Here is a 22,256-nt window from a genome sequence, read left to right as displayed (position 1 = left end):
GTACTATCAATGCCAACCTTTACTCCGAACAATTGGGGAGGATGTATGCTCCACTACGCCAAAAATGTTATTCATTGGTGAACTGAAAGCGCGTCTTGCTGCAACAGGATAACGCAAAGTCATACTTGGCCTGAAAAACGCAACCAAATAATCAGGAAATTGATACACAACATCAAACTAATGCCATAGCCGGCATATAGTGTTGATCTCGTGAGTTAGAACATATTTTGTAATATAAAGCTATTAGCTGGCAGAATAGTTTAAACCTGGTCATCTGTTGGTTAGATAGAAAACTCGAACACGTATCCCATCATTTTCAAGGGCACACTTTTTGAAGTAAAAAAAAGTTTGCCCCAGGGTCCTCCACACGATTCTAGATGGGTCCAACTCAAAAGTTTTAAATGGCAAGGGGTGTTAAGTAGCACATTATTTGAAAGATGTTGTTAAATGAAAGAATATGGAATAAGTCTCAACTCTCTACGATACCCTGTACAAAATGACAGATGGTCAAAATGTAAACACAAACTTAATTGAAAACTCTATGGCCACTTTGAATTTAAGATGGCCGCTTAAAACCTATATCCAAAGTATAGGCACTCCAAACTGCTGAAGATAGAAAAACCAAATTTGGCATTAATGTTGATCAGTACGCCGACGAAGGCAGAAAAGATATGAAATGTTCGAAAATGCGACATCTTGAGTTCAAAATGCCGCACTATGTATCATACGCATGTCCAGCTCAAACTACTGGAGCTGGAGAAGCGAAATGTGGTATTTACGTTTATTGTCAATAGTAGATATCCACAAAAAGTCAAAGACGTATCATCTGTAATCCAATATGTGCCATCGTGAAAAATGACTTTGTATATAAATGCTGACAATTATGTTGCATCTTCATTCATTCGACCCGTTGAAATAAAAAGATCTACGAGCGACCTGACCGAAGTACGGAAGTTGCTGCCACCAGGCAGCAGACGGATAGGAAGCATCATAAAACAGAGACTACCAGTTTTTTTTTATTTATTTACCATTTCGATTATTTCTTATTTCTTTGTTATTCTCACTTTCATTTTTTATCTTGTTTGTATCATACATAAATTAGTCCGTCATTGTGAACTTATCTTCTTTCATTTCACAACAGCTTTCAAATGATGTGCTACTTAACACCTCTTCCCTTCGAATAGGATCCGGTGGGGGTCCTGGGACAAGACGTTTTTACTTTAAAAATAATGCCAGACGTGCTTTCCTGTTTTCACACATGTCTCTCCATTTCCGATTTATAGGGGTGGCCATGGAATTTTCAATTAAGCTTTTGTTTACATTTTGACCCGCCGCCATTTTGCACAGGGTTGTCGTAGAGAGTAGGGACTTGCTCCATTTTCCTTCATTTCGAAAAAGTTTTCAAATGATGTACTAGTTAACCCCACTTGCCATTTGAAACTTTTGAGGGGACCCTGTTTGGGGGAACCTGCGGGGAATCCCGGAGCAAACTTTTTTACCCCAAAAAGTGTGCACTTGAAAATGATGGGATACGTGTTCGTCGAGTTCTCCATCTATCCAACCGTTTCCGAACAAATGACGAGGTTCAAACTATTCTTCCCGCTAATAGCTTTTACATTACAAAATATGTTCTAACTCACGATATCCCGACCGGTGGCACGTATAACTTTGGGATTCGTCTAATTATAACATATCAAATGCAAATACAATGGTCTCGTTCGGATCTCAGCGGAGCCAGTTCGCGACCTTCCCTTGTCAGAATTACACAGCGTTAGCACTGTGTAGAATCTTATACCTGTAGACTTATACTCTTATAATTTTATTATTAATAATAATAGAAAATAAAACACGTGTGTCGCGATGTTGTGGGGTTCGGTAACGTATGTGATCAGTCAAAAATAGTTGGGAACCACTGTTTTCAACAACAACAATATTCTAGGCTTTCTATGCTCTCTCATACTCCAAGTACGTGAGGCTTTAATCTCAATCAATATACGAAGGATTTGTTCGTCAAGTAATAAAACTGGGCCCCGCGCGGCACTCCAGTCGCCAGCAACTCGCTTCCCGGCAGGGTGATTTGTGGTGGGGCGAAGCTACCCAACGCACCGCCCTGCAGTCACGTTCGAGCTTTAATGCAGAGAGGATCAAGTGTGGTCCAAAAGCTGTTTTCAAGTTATTGGCGAACGACGGTCAGAGTCCAGGAAAATTTTCACTTTGGCCACATTTTTGTCCAAACCACTTGTTGAGGGGCGTCCACGTCGCTTCATATCTTCAACAGTCTCCTATCCGTTCTTAAACTCATTGAACCACCGGAAAATGGGCCCCTGACAGGGAATCGTCTTTGTAAGGCTCCTTAACCAAAGCTAGCGTCCCGGAATTGGTTTGCCTAGGTGGAAGCAAAATTTAATCGCGTAGTGCTGCTGCTCTAGCGAACGCTCCATTTCTCACGTTCTCTGCCGTGACAACAACTCTAAAACATAGCTGCCCCACGAGTGATCCTCACTGCGTCAGAGCTCGGATGCGATTGCTGCATGCTGCCCGGTGCAGTTGTTTAGCTTACACACCCCAACATAATTCTCTCCGCCGGGGAGCGCGCTGCTGGCGACTGGAGTACCACGCAGCGACCAGTTTCATTACTTTACGGACAAACCGTATTATATATTGTATATAAAACAAAATAGAACTGTTGATCTCAAAAACACTTTTAATCTTAAAAAATTTACTTATAACATAACTAACTGATTCATAGTAGCTCTGCTATATTCAATAACTTACACTAAAATACAAATTGCTGAGCAAAGCAACGTTTATTATAAAATGATAAATGTGTAACAGTTTCGCCAACTAAGTGAACATATTGGTTTCATCAGACACTGTCTAGATAGTGTAGTGACTGTCTTGACAGTGTCTGATGAAACCAATATGTTCACTTAGTTGGCGAAACTGTTACACATTTATCATTTTATAATAAACGTTGCTTTGCTCAGCAATTTGTATTTTAAGTGTAACTCATTCCATATCTGTATTATGGGCTATGGATAATCACGTTTAAAGTCACCATTACCTGTAAATATGTTAACTGATTAACTTCATTAACGAACTCGACTGAGATAATCGTTCTCTCTGTCTACTGAAAATAATAAATAAATAAATAAATAAATAAACAGCTTTCGTTCAAGAGTTATCGTACGGATTAACGGACGTACTAACAATACTATCTTAACTCTTTCGCTACGAAAGTCGACTTTAGTCGATCTGAATTTTTTTCTTTTCGCTGCGGAAATCGACTTTAATCCACAATGTCTATTTTTGTTTATACTTCGATGCGATAGTCGATTTCAGTCGCTCATTCTATGCGGAACATGTGGTAGTGATAATACGTTGCATTGTGCTGCCAACTGGAGGCGATTACTTTGAACTCTGTAATTAAGCACAAATGAATACGAAAGATTTGCGTCATTCTGTTGTGGTGTATTTGCGGGTTTAAGGCTAGCTAAGTACAGCAGAAAACAATTCTGGACAACAGTAAGACAATCAGATAGCTACATTTTTGCTAGATTCTGATTCAGATGTCACGAGATGAAGGTCAAGTTGACAGTTTTTGAGATTCGGAATCTGCGCAAACAGCAATGGTCAGAATACAATTTGTGATAATTCTGATGTTTATGTGTGGAAAGTTGTGAACGACGTACGCTATGGCCATTTGCTGAACATAAATGTAATGCCTAATTTTGTAGATGTTTGGTGTCTTTAAACAATATTTCACGGAAATATGAAAATTTCATTTTTTGGCTCTTTAATTGCCCCCTTTCCTGGAACCATCCGAAAATTTAATTCCGCAGCGAAAGGGTTAAAAGATCCACAGGCGTGATCCTATAAACAAACGAATATTCAACCACAAGATTTGAATTCAAGAATTGGCAATTACGATGAGAGAGCACTAACCTTTCACCTACGATATATTGTGAAAACAATTTCTACTTAATATTTCTAAGGAACTACCCCCACATTCCCCTACGTAATATTCGCTACGGGCCTTTACACAGAATTAACTTTACAACCAATAACAAAACATGTCATACACAAGTCTACAGATTCTTGAGATTTCATCAAGGCTATTTTCGGTTCAGTGGAAACACTTGTAGTGCTCAATGACAAGCAACCAACTGCCCGAGGCGAAGCTTTGAGAAAGCAACTGAATGTTGATACAGTGCAGCAAAGGGATCGGATTTGAGAGTTTGGATGCCAAAGGCAGAAGGCACACGAGGAAGGAAACGGCTAGCAGTAATACGGATTGAATACTGAATAGGTCAACGTAGGAGTTGAAGAGGGAATTCTAAAATGGACATCTTTGCAAAAAGGAAAATCTCGTTTTACGTAAATATTGGCATTGTAAATTGAGTTGTGCTAGGCCTGTACGGATGATATCTTCTTCAATTCGTCGTGACGCTTACAATCTGCGTCTGTCTTTCACAATAAGCAACTAAAATTGAGTGTACCTCTCTCTCTCTCTCTGTGTGTGTATGCTTTACGAAATATATTGCTTCCTGCATTGGTTTCCGTGAATGATGTACTGAAAGAAATATGAACACATGCTCTCATTGCATTACCGAATTTTCTGTTGTTTGGTACAATCCGCAGCAAAAAACCTGCAACATGAGCATATAAGTTTATTGTGAAATGACAAAGTCTTTTGCTCCAAAATAAGTGTGCACGGGAGGAGGCCGAGGTTTATCCTGCCGTGATTCGTTCCACTTAGACGTTATGTTCATTCCCTGTGCTGTTAGGCGTAGTTTCACAATAAACTTACATCCTCGTGTTGCAGGTTTTTTGCCGCGGATTGTACAACTCGCAACAAAAAACCTGCAACATGTGCAACGTTCATTCCTTCCGTTACATTTCCTGGTTCCAAATATACTGAATATTTATTAAGTACACGAGATTAGAATGAATCACACAACAAAGTTAATGCATTTTTGGATATACAGTAAACCCACGTTAACACGAATTTCGAGGGACTGACAAATCAAGAGTTCGTGTTAAAAAAAATCCGTGTTAACCGGGGACCCAATTTTTTTTATTCGAATACATTTTCTCCATACATACGCACTACAGTATACAGACTATATTATATATATATATATATATATATATATATATATATATATATATATATATATATATATATATATATATATATATATATATATATATATATATATATATATATATATATATTATATATATATATATATATATAAAGCATATTATGTATGTCATAGAAAACACTCGAGATGGTATCGAGACGAGACTGAGTAGTCTCGGTCTCGTCTCAGTTCCAAATTCGAGACGAGACCAAGACTCTTCTCCGTCTTGATACCATCCAGAGAATTGTATTGAGACGAGGCTAAGAGTTTCGGTCTCGTCTCGATTTCGAAACGCACGGCTCGGTCTCAAATTCGAGTTAAGATCGAGACTAGTTTCAGTCTCGGTACCGTCCTCTGAAAAGTGAAAACACTACAGTAAGCTTATTATCCTATCTTCGAAGATTAAAAAAAAAAAAAAAAAAAAAAAAGATTTCACGCAGAAAATCGAGGTCAAGTTATAAAATTGATAACTCCGCTAGCAGGTTTGGTAACGCTAGTAACGGAAAGGTATTTATAACTGCTGTCATCAGTTTGGAGTTACAGGCGAGAGAAGATGTTTTGTCTCGAGCTGTCGCCAGCAGCTCGTCTGCCAAGCTTCTGCATGTTCAGCGTTTGACGGAGGACAGAATCAACACCTCATAAGAGAGGAAAGATACCTGTTTCTAGTTTTTCTCTTATTTATAAGGCAATTTTCGTCTGTATAAATACTGTATGACAAAAACTGATTTGGAGTGAAATCTGAAATAAGAAAATGGTCTGAAAAAAAAAAAAAAACAAAGGATTAGAAGTTCGTGTTAAATGAAAACTTTTACTGACTCAAGGGACTAAAAATTAGTTCGTAATTCGTGCTAACCGAAATTCGTGTTAACCGATAAAACTTCCTACAAGATAACGTACAGCGGAGCCGGGACCGAAATTTTGTTCGTCCTAAACGAGTTCGTGTTAACGAGGTTATACTGTATATATTTTCAACATATACCACATTTGTCACATTAAGGTGGATCACTAGGTGTTCCCAGTGCTATGCTAAACGCTGCTTAAATAGTGTGGCGTTCCCAGATAGTATAGAGTGTTTACTGATGCCAGATAATAAAGGAAGTAACTATGGAATTATGTTTGGATACTTACTAAAGAAATTATTTTTCGACCCTTACCGCAATTCCGCTTCTCGAACTGCAACGCTAGAATCCAGGAATTTTATTATTGTGACTACTACAGTAAATGTACAAATTTGGCAACAACGAATTATGGCGTTCTGCGCAAGTTTCGTCTCAAAATCTATTTCCTTAAATGTAAATTAATATTTAAATAAAATATGAAACATAACACGAAAAACGGTCAAACAATATATCTATTTCGTAATAAGATCGTTATTTTAAAATATTTTACACATACAAATAAACATTTTGTAAAACTGAGCACATCTAGCAAGATTTTACAGCAAGTGCCATCTTGTGTGCTCATTGTAAAACGAATGAAATATTTTCTTTTATTTGTTACATTTTTCGATATCAGGAGACAACCAAATGAATCACTATCTTGTGCTGTAGTTGAAACATTACTCTATCTTAAAGTACAATATTTATAATATGTAACGTTTCATTGCGCAGTTGTTAAGGCAATGAGCTAACATATGTACTGACTTCCGGGTGGTGATCCACCTTAATATAATATATATTCAATTCTAACAATATGGCTCTTCGTTCTATCTTTTTCTAGTTACCTTAACAACAAGATAAACAAGTCATAGCAACGAAAACAAGAAATATCATATAATACAAAATATTTTAAACTGTTTCTTTATATATTTTCTTCTTCTTCTTCTTAACGGCTTGTGCTCTTTTAAATAGCACTTTTGCCCGTAAATAGAAACAATACTTAGAAGTACATACAAAATATACATTATCGTTGTACATGAGCATGTAAGTTTATTGTGAAACTACGCCTAACAGCGCAGGGAATCGACATTGCGTCTAAGAGGCCAGGAGAAACGTCGGTGTTCTCCCCTGCACACTTATTTTGAAGCAAAAGACTTCGTCGTTTCACAATAAACTTACATGCTCATGTTGCAGTTTTTTTTTTTTTTTTTTTTTTTTGCTGCGGACTGTACAAACTTAAAACTAAACTTCATTCTGTTGCCCACTATGGAACTCTATTGCCTTGTGCCTTTAGCGTGGAAGACTCGGGTTCGATTCCCGGCAGGAGCTCATGTGGTTCGGATTCCACGTTAACCAGTAGGTCCCGTCTCATATAGCTTCGCTGTTGAAAGGACGTTAAAATCAACTCAACTCTATTGACTTGCTAGCTTTCAGATAGACTAACGTTTCTTAAACTCTGGAACATTGACCACAAGTGGCTCACGAGGTCAAACCTTGCGGTCCTCTTGGGTTTAACATTACTAAAAAAGAAAAAAGATCAAATAAAAATTGTGTATCACAAATTATAGTTGAAATATATAATATTATTTGTATAGCTTTAGCCGTCAATGCATAGAAATGATGCTAGCAGTAATTTTGTGGAATGCTGTTGAAAATAGTTTTCGTAGCCCTCTTGATACTCGTCACGTCATCAAAATAGGGACCTTTGGGTGTAGACTTGAGTTTAGGAAATATGAAATAATCGCACGGGACCAGATCTGGTGAATAGGGAAGGTGAGGAAACACACAGATCCCCTCTTGTGACAGAAAAGACTTGCACAATCATTGCTTTGTAACTTGGAGCATTGTAATGGGGCACTGAACACAACCGCAAAACTCGGGCATCACACGTGAGATATGTTGCAGTAACCGCTTGAATACCTCAAGGTAAAATTAGGCTTTAACTGTATGTTCTATAGACACAAATTCCATATGCACAATGCCCCTACTATTGTAAAAAACAATGAGCACAAACTTGATTTTGGATTTTGATTGGCGCAGTTTTTTTTGGGGGGGGGGCTGGTGGGGAATTTGGAGACTTCCACTTAGCACTCTGACGTCTTGTCGACGGATCATTTTGAAAAATCCAGGTCTCGTCCCCAGTAATAATGATATTCTGGCGAAAGTTAGGGTCCCTATTCGCAGTAGCAATCAGTTCTTTGTAGTGATCAACGTGGTCTCTTTCTTGGTCATTTGTTAAGGAATGAGGCACGAAACGAGCACATACCTTTCTCTTGTTGAGATCGCGGGTTATTATCTGCCTCACAGTTATTCATTCACGTGTAATTTCTCAGCAAGGATTGGCAGTGTCCCATTTCAGTCTTCGTGATCAATATCCTCATTTTCTCCATTAATTCTCGTTTTCTCACAGTTCTTGTTGCACCCAGATGTTCGTAGTCTTCAATTGACACCCATCCCGCCCTAAAAGACTCTGCCAGGCAAATACATGTCCACGAGTGTGGCCCCATACTGCAACATACGATAAGTTTCTGTAGCAGTCTTATTCAGACGCGCACAAAACTTGATGTTCGCTCTTTGTTCCATGTTGAGCTCACGACGAGCTTAGCACCTGTCTACACTCACCACGTCCACGCACACGGAACTATCAGTCAAGTTCAATGCTTTGGTATCAGTTACTCATGAAACCATTCCTCTTCTGTTTACATCACAGCTCACTTGCACAGCTGTGGCACATGTTGCGAAAAAAATCAGTCTCGAGTTCAAATTGCTGCATTGTGCGCTGTGTATATACAATTAGAATTGTATACTAAAGATCCCTTGAAATTGACCCACTTCACCAACAATTAATCTAATTAAATCGAAACGCTAGAAATTTTATGTCTCAAATAAATCATCACAAATTTTAAAATTGGTAAAATTATATGCACAGGTCAAATCGAAGTCTGGCATGTAGCCAAAGTTACTTTGTCCTGTGATAATGCATCTGGAGTTAGAGTGACCAGAGTTCATCATAGAGACAGAATAGGAAATAGTTTAGCTTAAGATATTGACTTCTTAGTGGAAGCTGCAATGGTAATAGGGATGCGCTCGAGTCGAGACATGTCTCGAATCTCGACTCGACTCGAATCGAATTCGAGTCGAGATTCGAGTCGAGACACACTTTGTAAAATTCGAGACGAGTCGAGACAAACGTATTTCTCGACTCGAATTTTCGAGTCGAGACACGAGTCGAGTCGAGACGGCTCTTAAAAATCTCGACTCGACTCGAATGTCTCGAAAATCTTTCTATAATTTTTAATATTTTTAAGAAAGTATTCACTCAGAAACAGCTTTGAAACCAATTCCAGCTTTTATTCCTTCAGAAAGGTACAGAACGCATAAAATTAATAGTTAATATTTAAAGATCAAGATTTAATTTTCAGCTCAATTCAGTTAATTAGAACTAATAGTTAATGTCGTTGTATTTGGTTGTACTGCAAATATAATGATAATAATAATAATTGATTATCTAGTTTGTATAAAACTATTATCCGTAGTCTAAATCTAGTTTGTATAAAACTATTGCAATAAAGTGAACTTCATAAATTCTCTGAATGAGCAGTTGGTAGTCTATAGTAATTTAGCATAGTTATAATTATTGTGTTTTCGTTCCCATGAACACAATAGGGTTACGTAACTTCTGGATTATTCGCTTGCCCAACTATTCTGAGGCTTTAATATGTTGCAGCATATCTCGAGCTACGGATAATATATAATGTAACATTTGTTGTACATCACATATTATGATACGAGACTATTTTACATAGTATATCTTATCTAATATAAATAAAATAAAGAGTTTGTTTGTGTGTTTGTCTGTCTGTCTGTGTGCGACCTGGGGACCAGACGAGTGGACCGAGAGTTCCCAAAATTTGGTCACGGGTACCTTAGTCCAGGCCCCAGATCAAGACGAAACGTTTTTTTTTAAATTTCGAACCAGGGGGGTCTCGGGGGGACGTTTACTGGGACCGATCTGGGGAGCAGACAAGTTGACCGAGAGTTACCAAATTTTGGTCACGGATACCTTGGCCCAGGTCCCAGTCTAAGGCGAAGCGTTTTTGTCAAAATTGGAACCAGGGGGCCTCAGGGGGGCGTTTAGCGAGACATGTAGTAAAAGTAATCGAAATTGATCGACATTAGTGTCAAATCCATAGTTTTCACGGTCGCTGAGATCAATGGTGACACTTCCATCAGCGATGACTTGCAAATTCAGCTACTACTGTATGCGGGCCGGGTGTCAGCGGGTGAGGAATACCGAGACATGTATAAATAGCCCATATTGATAGATACTAGTGTCAAATCCATAGTTTTCGCGGTCACTGAAATGAATGGTGATACTTCCACAGGTGTTGACTTCCAAATACAGCCCCCCATGCGAAGAATGGGTATATTAAGCTAGTATTACAATAAATGGACTGCTTGGATGCCAAGAACTAATACAGATAAGTACCATTCACTTCTATGAATAGGTATTTTTTAAAAGGATTTTTGTAAACACTAAATTATAAAACAATGAACTACATACAGTAGTTATGCTTTTGGTTCCCAACATAAAAGAAATATGAATTGTTCATGAGATATTGAACTTCAACTTTCACTCCTGGAAAATTTCAATTTTGGAGTTAGGCCACTTGGCATCAAAGCAGTTCACTGTAAGATAAATACATTCCGCACATTAGTAACATAGTTGTTCAGGGGCCTTCGATTTCCATCCTCTCAAATGAAAGCTGAACGATTGCTTGATACATGCTGACTATATAGGAGAAATAGTGTATTAAGTTTTCGAGCTTTGGTGCGTATCCGTATTTACACTCTGACATAACTTTAAGTTCACACTCAAATCGAGCTAATTGTTCAATGCATTTCGAAAGCTTTTGTTTTTATGCAGCTCATTAAGGAAAATCTATTTCATAATCGTAACATTTATGTACTAAGAAACTATGAACGTAAAGTGGACTCGACCTAGCCCAGTGGCCGCTGTGACTCAGTGGCACAGCTCTCACCCTTGGTGTGTGAGGACTCCGAATCTGTGTGTGTGTGTGAAGTCCGCGGCTAGTGTACGCGTCTTTGCCGTGGAAGACTCGGGTTCAATTCCCGGCGCGAGCTCATGTAGTTCGGATTATACGTTAATCGGTAGGTCTACATTTCATATATCCTCGCTGCTGAAAGAGACGGTAAAGTCAAAATCAACTCAACAATATATATGTGTGTGTGCTTATGTGAATTTCCTCGTGGCTGTATGGTTAACACATACGCCTTGATCGCGGGAGACTCTGGTTCGATTTACGGTGGAAGCTCATGAAGTTGTTACCGGTATCCCACTTTAAACTGTAGATCTATGCCTCATATAACCATAGATATAATATATATGCCTTTGATACACTTATTTTCCGACTTGGAAGCCATCGAAAATTTCCGGACACAGAGTCCCGTAGACCGAAAATGAGAAACATGGGTACAGAGTAAAACAGCCATAGAAATTTAAGCTTTTTAGGCTAACTTAATCCTTACATATAATGCAACTAGCTTGGCCAAGTTATAATGGAGGAAATGCTATCATTGCAACACTCTGAAAATAGAAAATGTTCGTCAGGTATTACTATCCCCCCCCGCTCTCCTGCAGAATGAAAACCCTGACTAAAACTCAATATATATATATATATATATATATATATATATATATATATATATATATATAAAACTATTTTGTGTAATGTAAAACTATTTTGTGAAACATAGTATTCATGTTTCCTTGCAGAGGTCCTTACGAGGGTTCGCTTCCATCTTCCTCTCCCCAAGAACTAAAATAAATTAAAAAATTGCTATCACTTGTTAATCTTGTACAAAGGACGCAATTAAAGTCCCAGTGTAACACCCCTTCACATTTAGATTTTTCCCCTGGAAGAAAACCAGTTATTATTGTTTCTTGATTTCTCAGTCTCACCTACATAAACATACGAATAGAATTACAGGATAGCAGTAGCGTACCCAGGAATTTATTTCGGGGGGGGGTTCAAACTAAATATGAAGCTATTTTATATTAAAATTGCTAAAATTGCCCCTAAAATTAGGCTAAATTTTTAAAAAGTCGAAATTTCGGGGGGGGGGGTCCGGACCCCCGTGTCCCCCCCTTCCGTACGTCCCTGCAGGATAGGACATGTTTAGAGTGCTTGCACGTGACATCTAACTATATTTCTCATCAAATGTGTCAGAGATGAAATTTTCCGTTTGTACTGCCTCTATTTTCTGGTACATATGTTTCATTTATGTTATGTTGCTAAAATACGTTAGGAAACAAGTACAGACTGCGCCTGTGTGCCTGACAGAACGTAAATGTACTGGATAATTATTTCTTCACTTTCTTCCAGAAAAAAAGTAACCCATCTCATGTCGGCTAACAAAAGGAGGTAGCGGACCAAAGATAGCCGTTGTTTACCTAAAGTCGTTACACAGCAGGGATTTCATTCAGTCAGAGGGAAAAGAAAAAATAATTTAAGGTTTCTACATTTGTTTTGAACTGCAATATACTTCTTCCTTTTATTTTAAGAACCATTTCCTTCCCATTTGTCTGCATCAGAAAAAAAAATGCAAAAAAAAATCACTAGAATGTGCCTATTTACCCAAAGTACGTCTAGATCACTAGTTCAGTAGTAAAATCACTAAATCTAGTACGAAATCATAAATGTGGCATCCCTGGGTTGGAGCGAAAGCAATGGTTGGAGTAAAAACTTCCGTATTTCTACTGCGTTCTGTTGTTGAATTCACAGAAATGTTCAAAAATAAATTCAAGAAGTAAAACACGATCCTACAAAAGACTGTTTACTTGCTCACTGGTTTTAGTATTGTGAACTGAAACTCAAGTACGCAGTCATGTTGAATACTTCTGTCCCTTTCTACTTTACAACTTGAGGTGGGATGAGGGTCAGGATAGATCTAGTGATATACCGCTAAAGGAAGTGCTTCAGTACAGATTCGGAAGCGGTATGTATACTACTTACAACGTTTCCCCCCACATAAAATATAAATTCACCCTTTCTCCCTTCCCTTTTTCGAACACAATGAACCGACTCTTTTGCTGAAGAAAGATGCTAAAAGAAAATTGAAACATCTGTGTCTAAACTTTCTTTGAAGCGCAGTCTTTTGTATTTGTAAGGTTTTGCGAGTGTTTTCAAGATAGCCAAATCTTTTACCATGGACTCCTGCTGCGAACTGACCGTGAGTAAACACCCAATCTCGCTGTGCTCAATTTCTCTCGTACACGTGAAATGGGTTTGTTGTTTCCAAAACAAATAGGAAGTTACCTTGTGCTTTTGCATTTCTGCACGCACAGAGGTACCATTGTTGTTTTAATGATCAGAAGAAATATCAAAAACATCCGATATATATGATACAAAATAGCTAACAGAGGGAGGCAAAGATAAAAGTAGGCCTATACCAAGTTTTCCGCGTGGTACCATTATGGAGAATAAATATTTGATAAAGTCACGTAGATGCACTTAAACCTATTCCATCTGCCCTTGTAATTTTTCTGGTCTCATCAATTTCTCAGGAGAATACGTACAACATATGTCCAAATTCCATATATACTCTTTCTAAACTAATGAGTAAACTCATTAAGAACACCAACTGATATCAATAAACAGGAAAGAAAACAATACTTTATACTTCTATCATTTGGTACACATCTCTATGAAGCACAACTTGTTTCTTTTCGTAATAGCTCCTTCGTGTCCCAGCTGTGGTTAGTTTTGTTTTGTGTTAGGATGAAAGAGAGAAATGCAAACATTTGCTTCGCGGTGAAGTTATATATATTATTAAGATGAGCGGTGATAAGCGAGGTTTAACAAAGAGTGCCTTTCGGATGCACAATTTAACGGGTAGTTGCAGTCCGTGTTGAGAATCGAACCAAAGCTATGTAAGACATGTTAATATTGAGCTCTTTTGTGGTAAAAGTGACCTTTAGAAACACACAAAAGACTTGAAACATCAAGCTAATGTAAAGCAATTGAAAAATATCCTACCTATCGCTGCATCTTTTCTGTGGCTAGGAACATGCAGTGTGTAGCAACAAGAATCGTGTTAAGGACTTTTTTTCGAACATAACATTCCCTTCCACACCATAAAAGACAATATAATGTTTGTTAAAAGAAAGTGCACATAATATTTTTAAATTTTGTTTGTGATCCTATCATGCATAATTATAAATAATGCCTTTCATACTACGAGAATGAGTTCAACTGTACGTCATGGCCCCTCTAAAGCGGGGCCGCGGTGGCTCAGTGGTAGATCGTTCACCTCTGGTGCTTGGGGACCCTGGTTCGATCCCAGCTCGCACCAAGTGAACTTTGTGGTGGACAAACACCGTGTGCAGGGTTTCCTCGGGGTTCTTCCGTTCCTCCCACTTTCTTCATTCCACGATTTCACTAATTTCTCATCATCACCCCTCTCCTTTAGCCTAACCGGCATAACCGTGGGACGTAAAAGTCAAAGATTTCACTTCATTTTTTCCCTCGAAAGCGATATCTTTCAAAATTATTTATTGTTAGATATTGTAAATTTACGGTATCTATTTTAGTGGACGGGAAATTTTGCATCTAATCGGATAATTTCATGGCTTCTAACAGGAATTCGCAGTTACGAAATTTGCATCACTGTCTTTTGAAAGGATGCCTAGAAAAAATACTACTAGAAAATAACTGAAAACACAAAATGGATTTGATAGCCAAATTCACGTCATCTTGGTGCGTCATCATTTTTCTTTAAATATTTGTATTTAGTATTAGATTAGAGCTTAGTGTCCCTTTCAGCATCAAGGCTATATGAGACGTGAACTTACAAATTAACGTGGGTTCAGAACCACAGGAGTTCCCATCGGAAATCGAACCTAGGTCTCCGCACCAAAGACGCGTACGCTAATCATATGGACAAGGGTGTTCGATATTTAGTAATGTGTACATAAAGTTGTGAAATTGCGCTTGTATAATGGAATGCAATTCCTTCTGCTGACATAAACCTTCACAATACTCAGCTGGACAAAGTATCTTTTAAAAAAAATGTCACTCTTTATGTTTCACTTCCTGGTTCGACTGAAGGATGGAACAAATTGCAATGAGCGTTTTTGGATCCTACTTTGTGTAGTTGATTCATCATAAACTTGGTATTTGATACGGATATGAACTATTACACTTATTTGGTGTTTATTTCTAAATAATAAGTCCTAATACAATTTCATAAAGTTGTAATTCTTCTTTAGTTTGTATCACTTTACACAATGACAAATCCAAAAGGTGTGTTGTATCGGTGCAGTACCAGTTTTTCACGTTTTTCAAAATGTTCCAAAACCCAAAGAATAATCTTTAATTTCTGATATTTTAGTCGTCACAAATTACAATTTTATAATGTAGTCAATGTTTATAATTACTGGGCAGTTAGGCGCTTAAACTAATGACATCATTATAAAGTCAAAACCATAATTTTGAGTTGAATTGATTCTGAGTTTAACGTCCCGTTCAGCAGCGAGGCTATGTGAGACGTGGACCTACTGATTAACGTGGAATCCGAATTACATGAACTCCCACCGGGAATCAAGCCCAGGTTTCCCACGCCAAAGGCAAGTATGCTAACCGTTAGCCACGAAGGAGCTCCACCATAATTTTAGTGGGCGATAAGAAATATCTCGCCAGTGCTTTTACAATAAATAAAATTTTATAAGTATTAAAGAACAGTGGTAAGAGATTTTATAATAGCTCTTTTGTTTATGAGATATGAGTATTTTGAAAAAAAAAACAACTAAAGAATAGGTTTGTGGAACCACAAAAGACTCGTAAAATAAACTTTCTTATAAATACATACGCACCGTACTCACCTTTTATAATTGCTATGCTTACGTTCTCCATAAAAACAGAAATTCTCTTTTAGTGATACTTTACACAAGATCATGAAGTGGGTTCAAATTTAATTAAAGGCAAAATACAATACAATAATCCACAAATATTGCCTCAAGTGAGTTTAAAGATTTCTAAACACTAGTGCAAAACCGGGCTCTGCCGTTGCGATCGATTTACAGGTCTTGAGACGAAAGTAAGAAGGGATTTACGCACACAGTAAGTAAAAACAATTAATATGCCTGTAACTTTCCCCCAAATACGTGTATCTTAAAACTAACCTCACCATTATTTTTCTAATCAAATTCTAGCCCGAAATTATGTATCATATTATCCTATTCCCATTTTGAAAACTTGATCTTAATTCAAAATGGCGGATTTCAAGATGGCTGCCATCAAGGTCATATCTACTATACGACTTCCCCCCAGGACTTATATGTATCCACATGTTTTTTCTTCACTTTTTTTCATTAACGCTCCGTTTACAAAGGGTAGTAAGGGACTTCTGTAGTAATCTCTAATAACCACATCACAACTCTTAAAAGTTATTTAAAAAAAAAAAAATAGAAAACATGCACCATGGCAAAAATTTGTCATCACAAGTAATGGTGCATACATGCCTTCTATCAGCAAAAAAAGTTTCGTTGAAATTGGAGCCGGACATTTGAGTGATGTCCGTTGTGGGATGTGATTGAACGTGACGTCAGAACACATCGCCCCCCTTCCCGGAATTTACGGGAATTAGGTGACCTGAGTGAGCACATGTGGTGCCAGCTCTCTCCAGCGACCTATCAAGGATCATTGCGTGTATGCCAAGACGTGTCGCCGTTTTTATCCATGCCAAAAGTCGACATACTGACAATTAGGTAGGTAGTCATGATGGTCTGGCTGATGTGTGGGTATATTTTAACTCGTACATTTTGTCTCGACTCGAATTTCGAGACGTCTCGACTCGAATTCGAGTCGAGTCGAGACAGAGACTGTCGAGTCGAGACAGAAACATATTTTCGAGTCGAGACAACATTTTCTCGAGACGAGTCGAGACAGGCTTAAATCTCGACTCGACTCGACTCGAATGCATCCCTAAATGGTAATGATGAAATTTCACACAGGCAGTGATAATCGAACTGCTTGTTCCTTATCTTTTAGTTTTGAGATGGATATATCATCATCTCCTGCAGAACAGGTCAAAATATAAAGAAATTAAGAAACATTTTTCCTGCGTGATTTGGAGTTCGTTGTAGAAGTTGAATGTCTGCACGTTTAGTTATTAGAAATTATATAAGATGGACACTATACCCAGTGCCAGATGGAGACTATATCCAGTACCAAAGTTGTGCAATTAGTTCTCCGATAACACGTGAAAAACTGCGCGAGGGATGAAGTGGGTTGTTCATTGCGAGAGTCCTTGTGAGAAGAGTGTACCTTGTCTATGGTAATCGTTGAGATCTGTGCAGATTTAGTGTGAAACTTTGAAGGGGTGCTACTGAATTATATCAAGCGAATACTACAGGTTATATGCCAGTTACAGATGACGATGTGCTACACTCAAAAGAAATGGCAGTAAAAGCAACAAGCAATGCCATGTGTACATCACGTAAAGAAGTTTGGTTTGTATAGCGTGATATTTTCTCAATATTGAAACCGATAGTGACAGTATATTTTTACCACTTGCAGTTACAGTAGAGAGATTAGACTGGAAACATAATATATTCTTGGGGCCTTAATTGATTGTGGAAAACAGTTTGTCCCTATTTATTTTATCGCTTTTACTCTATACACATCATCATTAAAACCACAAGTGATTATTTCTGCCACTTCAGGTTTAAATAAAGGGATAACCTATTCTTAGAACGCCAAATCGATTCCCAATAAAATAACTTCTCGATATTTCTTGTAACTTTTGCTCAGTATAAATCAATATTAAAACCGGAAGTTGTAGTGAATTTTCGTCATTTCCAGTTTTGATAAATAGGTAATAATGGAGATAAATGTATTTTTGGGACGCTTAATAGATTGCAAGAGGCAGTTTTCTGCAATTTCCTACGTAAAATTGGTACAAATAAAAAATCAATACTAAGGAATAACATGCAAATACTCACAGAGCTGTAAATAAGTAGTTTGATGACTCAGAAACCAGCTGTTGATTAGAATCAGACTTACCTAAAATAAAAATAAAATAAATTTAAAATAGACAAAGAACAATTATATTTTTATACTAATCAATAGGATATTATACATTTATGTTATCTAGCTGAATAAATAAGTAAATAATTTGAATAATAACACGCTAACAACGTGGTAAATGCAGAACAAATAAAAAATGCAGAAAAAAAAACAAGAAAAATGCAGTAACCACGGCTAAATACATAGCTGACGATAAACAACCGTGACATGTAAATCCAAAAAGTTAAGTATCAAATACTACAATTAAGAAAACGTTGGATGAATTAAGTGATTAAATTCTATGGAAATAATGCATAGTTTTTCTACATCAATGGTCATTTGGAAAAAGATACAGCATTGAGTATCATCAATAAATCAATAAGTTAAAGAATAACAGCTTGAAAATAATAATAAAACAACTTTTATTATTATTATTATTATTATTATTATTATTAATAATAATAATAATAATAATAATAATAATAATAATAATACTATTACTATTATACTTCAGTGAGAATTACACTATTTTAAAATATATTCTCATATCTGTGAACAATAATATGTACACTGTATATTGAAGTAAATTAAATCGGAGGAACTTACGCTACATGTGCGAGGTTAGCAAGCTGCGCATGCACAGTAACGTTCAGAAACCTTGGCCCCCATCCGGCTATTACTTGAAATCGGAGACTTCATTTAAACAAATGTAAATCTTTTTGAAGCACTTGAAATCCTTGTTTGATATCAAAACAAAAATATCATACTTAGTTTTGTGATAATACAGCTGTTGAAAGGGATTTAGGATTTAGATTTCTCGGCTTTCGGCATCTAACGCCATTTAGCTCGTCACGATCCGAGGGATAATGTCCCTCGGCGATCATACAATCCGGGGAAAGAGAAGGAAGAAAGAGTTGGGGAAGGAAGGAAGCGGCCTGGGACCTATAAGTTAGGTACCACCCCGGCATTTACCTGGTGTGAATGAGGAAAACCCAGGAAAATCTCATTCAAGGTGGATGGCCTGGAAAAGCGTGTTCCACTTTTTCGACCGAGTGACCCCACCGGGAATCGAACCCGGGACCGCTTGCACCGAGGGGAAGAGCGTTAGCGACTACGCCGTTGAAAGGGATGTAACTAACTATTTATGGATTTATTTATTTATTTATTTATTTATTTATTGAGTGTATGTGTTTTTATCAAGGTGCTCGGGGTAACTGGAAGCTGACTGACGATTTGAAACTTGCGTGTGAATGTTCAAGCAAGTTAGGATAAAAATGAAAATGTATTCTACTTCATAACGAAATAAGTGTTACCTTTACAATAACCTAGATGAGTTGAAAGCTTCTCAAGATGTTGCTTGAAATAGAATAACAAAAGAAGCAATGGCATTATTTTCCTCCTATAACTGGCACGTAATCAATATCTGCTAATGATGCTTTCGAGGCAACCCATTCAGGAGACTCAATTCTGCATTAGGTCGAACAAGTGATCCCTTCATCAACTGCAAAAGAACTTCAAAAATCTACGACTGGGAAGAAGGGGAAAGCGAAAAAAATGTGATGTGGGATGGGACGCTCGTAGGAAGCAAGCAAGACGAGGATAGATTTCGCATGAATAATGCAAGAGTGGCGGAAAGTAACACTTCTGGAGCGGAAGAATAGGCAGCTTCCAGGGCCAATTTAGTGGTATTCCCCTGAGAGACTTCGTATGGTATCCACACCAATCGGGGGAACGGGGTCTAACAATGGAATTTCGCTTCGAAGCTTTGAAGAGGTTACCAAATGGACAAACAGTTCCTGCACAAGAACTGAATGTTGAGAAGTTTCCCACAGATTGCATAAGAGTGCACCTTCTCTTCTCTCCTTGTTCTCCACCAAAGAAAAGTTCTTCAGAATATCATCCATAAATTCAACATTCCGCAACGTACGGATGATACGGAAGAAACAAACAACTTTTCACACAATATCATATTTCATATTGGAACAGATCTTTTCCAGGAAAAGTTAGTCATCGCACATAAAGGTTCTTCTTAGAAATCTACATGTTTGCTGTGATGATATCGCTTATTTCTCGAAACAAAATCTAGTCACACACACAACTTTCCTTTTTTTTTTCTTTCTAAAGCTTGAAATGAGTTATCTTCAACTCTGTTGCTTCCTGCTGATCTCAAATGGAATAAATTATCACTGCAACCTGTTTGATTCACAACGTATGATATAAGACCCAGAATTAAATTTACAAACACTACTAAACAATTACGCTAGACTCACTCACTAGCAGGGTTACCTCTCAAATTTAATACAGATTTCTGCTCATCAGATCTCCCAATAAAGATAGTGCACTTCCAACGAGGGTGGTTTTCTAAACTTCATTGCTTTCTATAATAATAATAATAATAATAATAATAATAATAATAATAATAATAATAATAATAATAATAATAATAATAATAAATGCATATGGGTGATATTGCAGTGTTATAACTAGTGCTCTCAACGGGTCGGGTTGGGTTGAAGACCGACCCGACCCGACTGACCCGAACCGTGATCCGATCTGATTGACCTGACCCGATAACCCGACCCGAGCTGACCCGGTTGACCCGACCCGAATAACCCGACCCGAGTTGACCCGACAACCCGACCCGAGCTGACCCGACCCGATTAGCCTGACCCGACAACCCGACCCGAGCTGACCCGATAACCCGACCCGAGTTGACCTGACCCGACCCGTTTGAGAGCACTAGTTATAACTCTTCGCTAAGCTCTTTTTCTATCTAATTTCTTTCTTTAAGTTCTAGTGGATAACTTCAAGACAATGAAGCATATAAAAAATGTAGAAATTAAGCCACATTCTATCTACAAAATAATAATATATAAACGAATTACGTCTTCCAGACCTTTTCTTATAGCCCGGAAATATGGGTGCGCAGTTACTGATATCATATTCTTGGCCACCCAAATTTATACACTAAACGAAAGGTATTGAAAACTAGTGTTGCCACGAGACGAGACATTTCTCGTGTCTCGTCTCGTCTCGTCTCGTAAACGAGACGAGACACGAGACGGGACAGAACCCTCTTAGACGAGACGAGACAGACTACTTGTCCCGTCTCGTGTCTCGAAAATGAAAACGCTGGCGGGAATGGCCAAGATTGAAATTGCCGGTGGTCATATAGATTGCAAAAGGAAAATCCCCTTTGTGAGAAAACATATTGAAAAGCCTTCATAGAAAAGTGTCCTCTGTCTATTGAATGAAACAATCGTGATACATGAGCTTCCAGGAATATCATCCTTAATGTCTTGTCCCCAATTCCCCTTGCTGTAAACTGAGGAATTCTCATTTTTTTTTTTATTTCTGGCTGTAATGATGACAAACAAAATCAAAGACAGGGAAGATTTTTACAAGGTCAAGAAACCGAACTACCACCACCATCTATTCAATTTGAAAACTGGGTAAGGTCTACACTTGTCTTTATTCTCTGGTGGCGGTATTCTTTTTCCTATATGAACCGAAAACGGCAATTGAAGTATGTCATCTTGCAACTAAAATTTTGTCTTCTCTCTCTCTCTCTCTCTCTCTCACACACACACACACTCATACACATAATACATACTTTTACCATTTTATCAATCGCTCGCTTATTATACAGCAGTCATGTTGTAAAATTCACCTTTTCGTTTGGAGGCGAAGGACAAAGAAAGCAAAGATATTATCGACAAACCCTTCAAATTGTTTGCTTTCAGCAAATTTATGATACTAACAATAACACTTTAGGTGAAGAGGTTTTACAGGTGGACCTTCGTTTTGTTACGCAGAAATGTTTCATCTGAACAGAGTGCGAAACTGCCCTCTGCTTCGAGAGGAGGGGAATACTTCCCTTTCCTAGTGAATAATATTCATTAGGACCTGAATTATCTTCAGAAATTGTTTCTTACAGGCGCACTAAACCTCTCGAACTTGATAAGTGTAAAGAACATTTGGTATAATATTCATGGAACTCCGTTGAAAGCAGAAAATATCACGAGAATGATCAAAATTCGAACATTGAAGAATATAATTAACATAAAAGAAATAGGATACCCAAACCATGTTTTTAAACTTGCTATAAAATGTATATCCTATATTTTTACTAATTCCTTACT

General features: G+C 37.7%; 1 protein-coding gene across 5 annotated transcripts in view; it reads right to left on the bottom strand.

The window, feature by feature from the left end:
• The window catches only part of Btk (tyrosine-protein kinase Btk29A), a 950,018-nt gene that overhangs the window by 307,368 nt on the left and 620,394 nt on the right, over positions 1-22,256 (bottom strand). The gene's annotated exons all lie outside the window — the stretch shown is intronic.

Source organism: Thermobia domestica, chromosome 14 (assembly GCF_964235325.1).
Source record: "Thermobia domestica chromosome 14, izTheDome1.hap1.1, whole genome shotgun sequence".
In the NCBI taxonomy this organism is placed as follows: domain Eukaryota; kingdom Metazoa; phylum Arthropoda; class Insecta; order Zygentoma; family Lepismatidae; genus Thermobia; species Thermobia domestica.
This window is presented reverse-complemented; position numbering and strand designations above follow the sequence as displayed.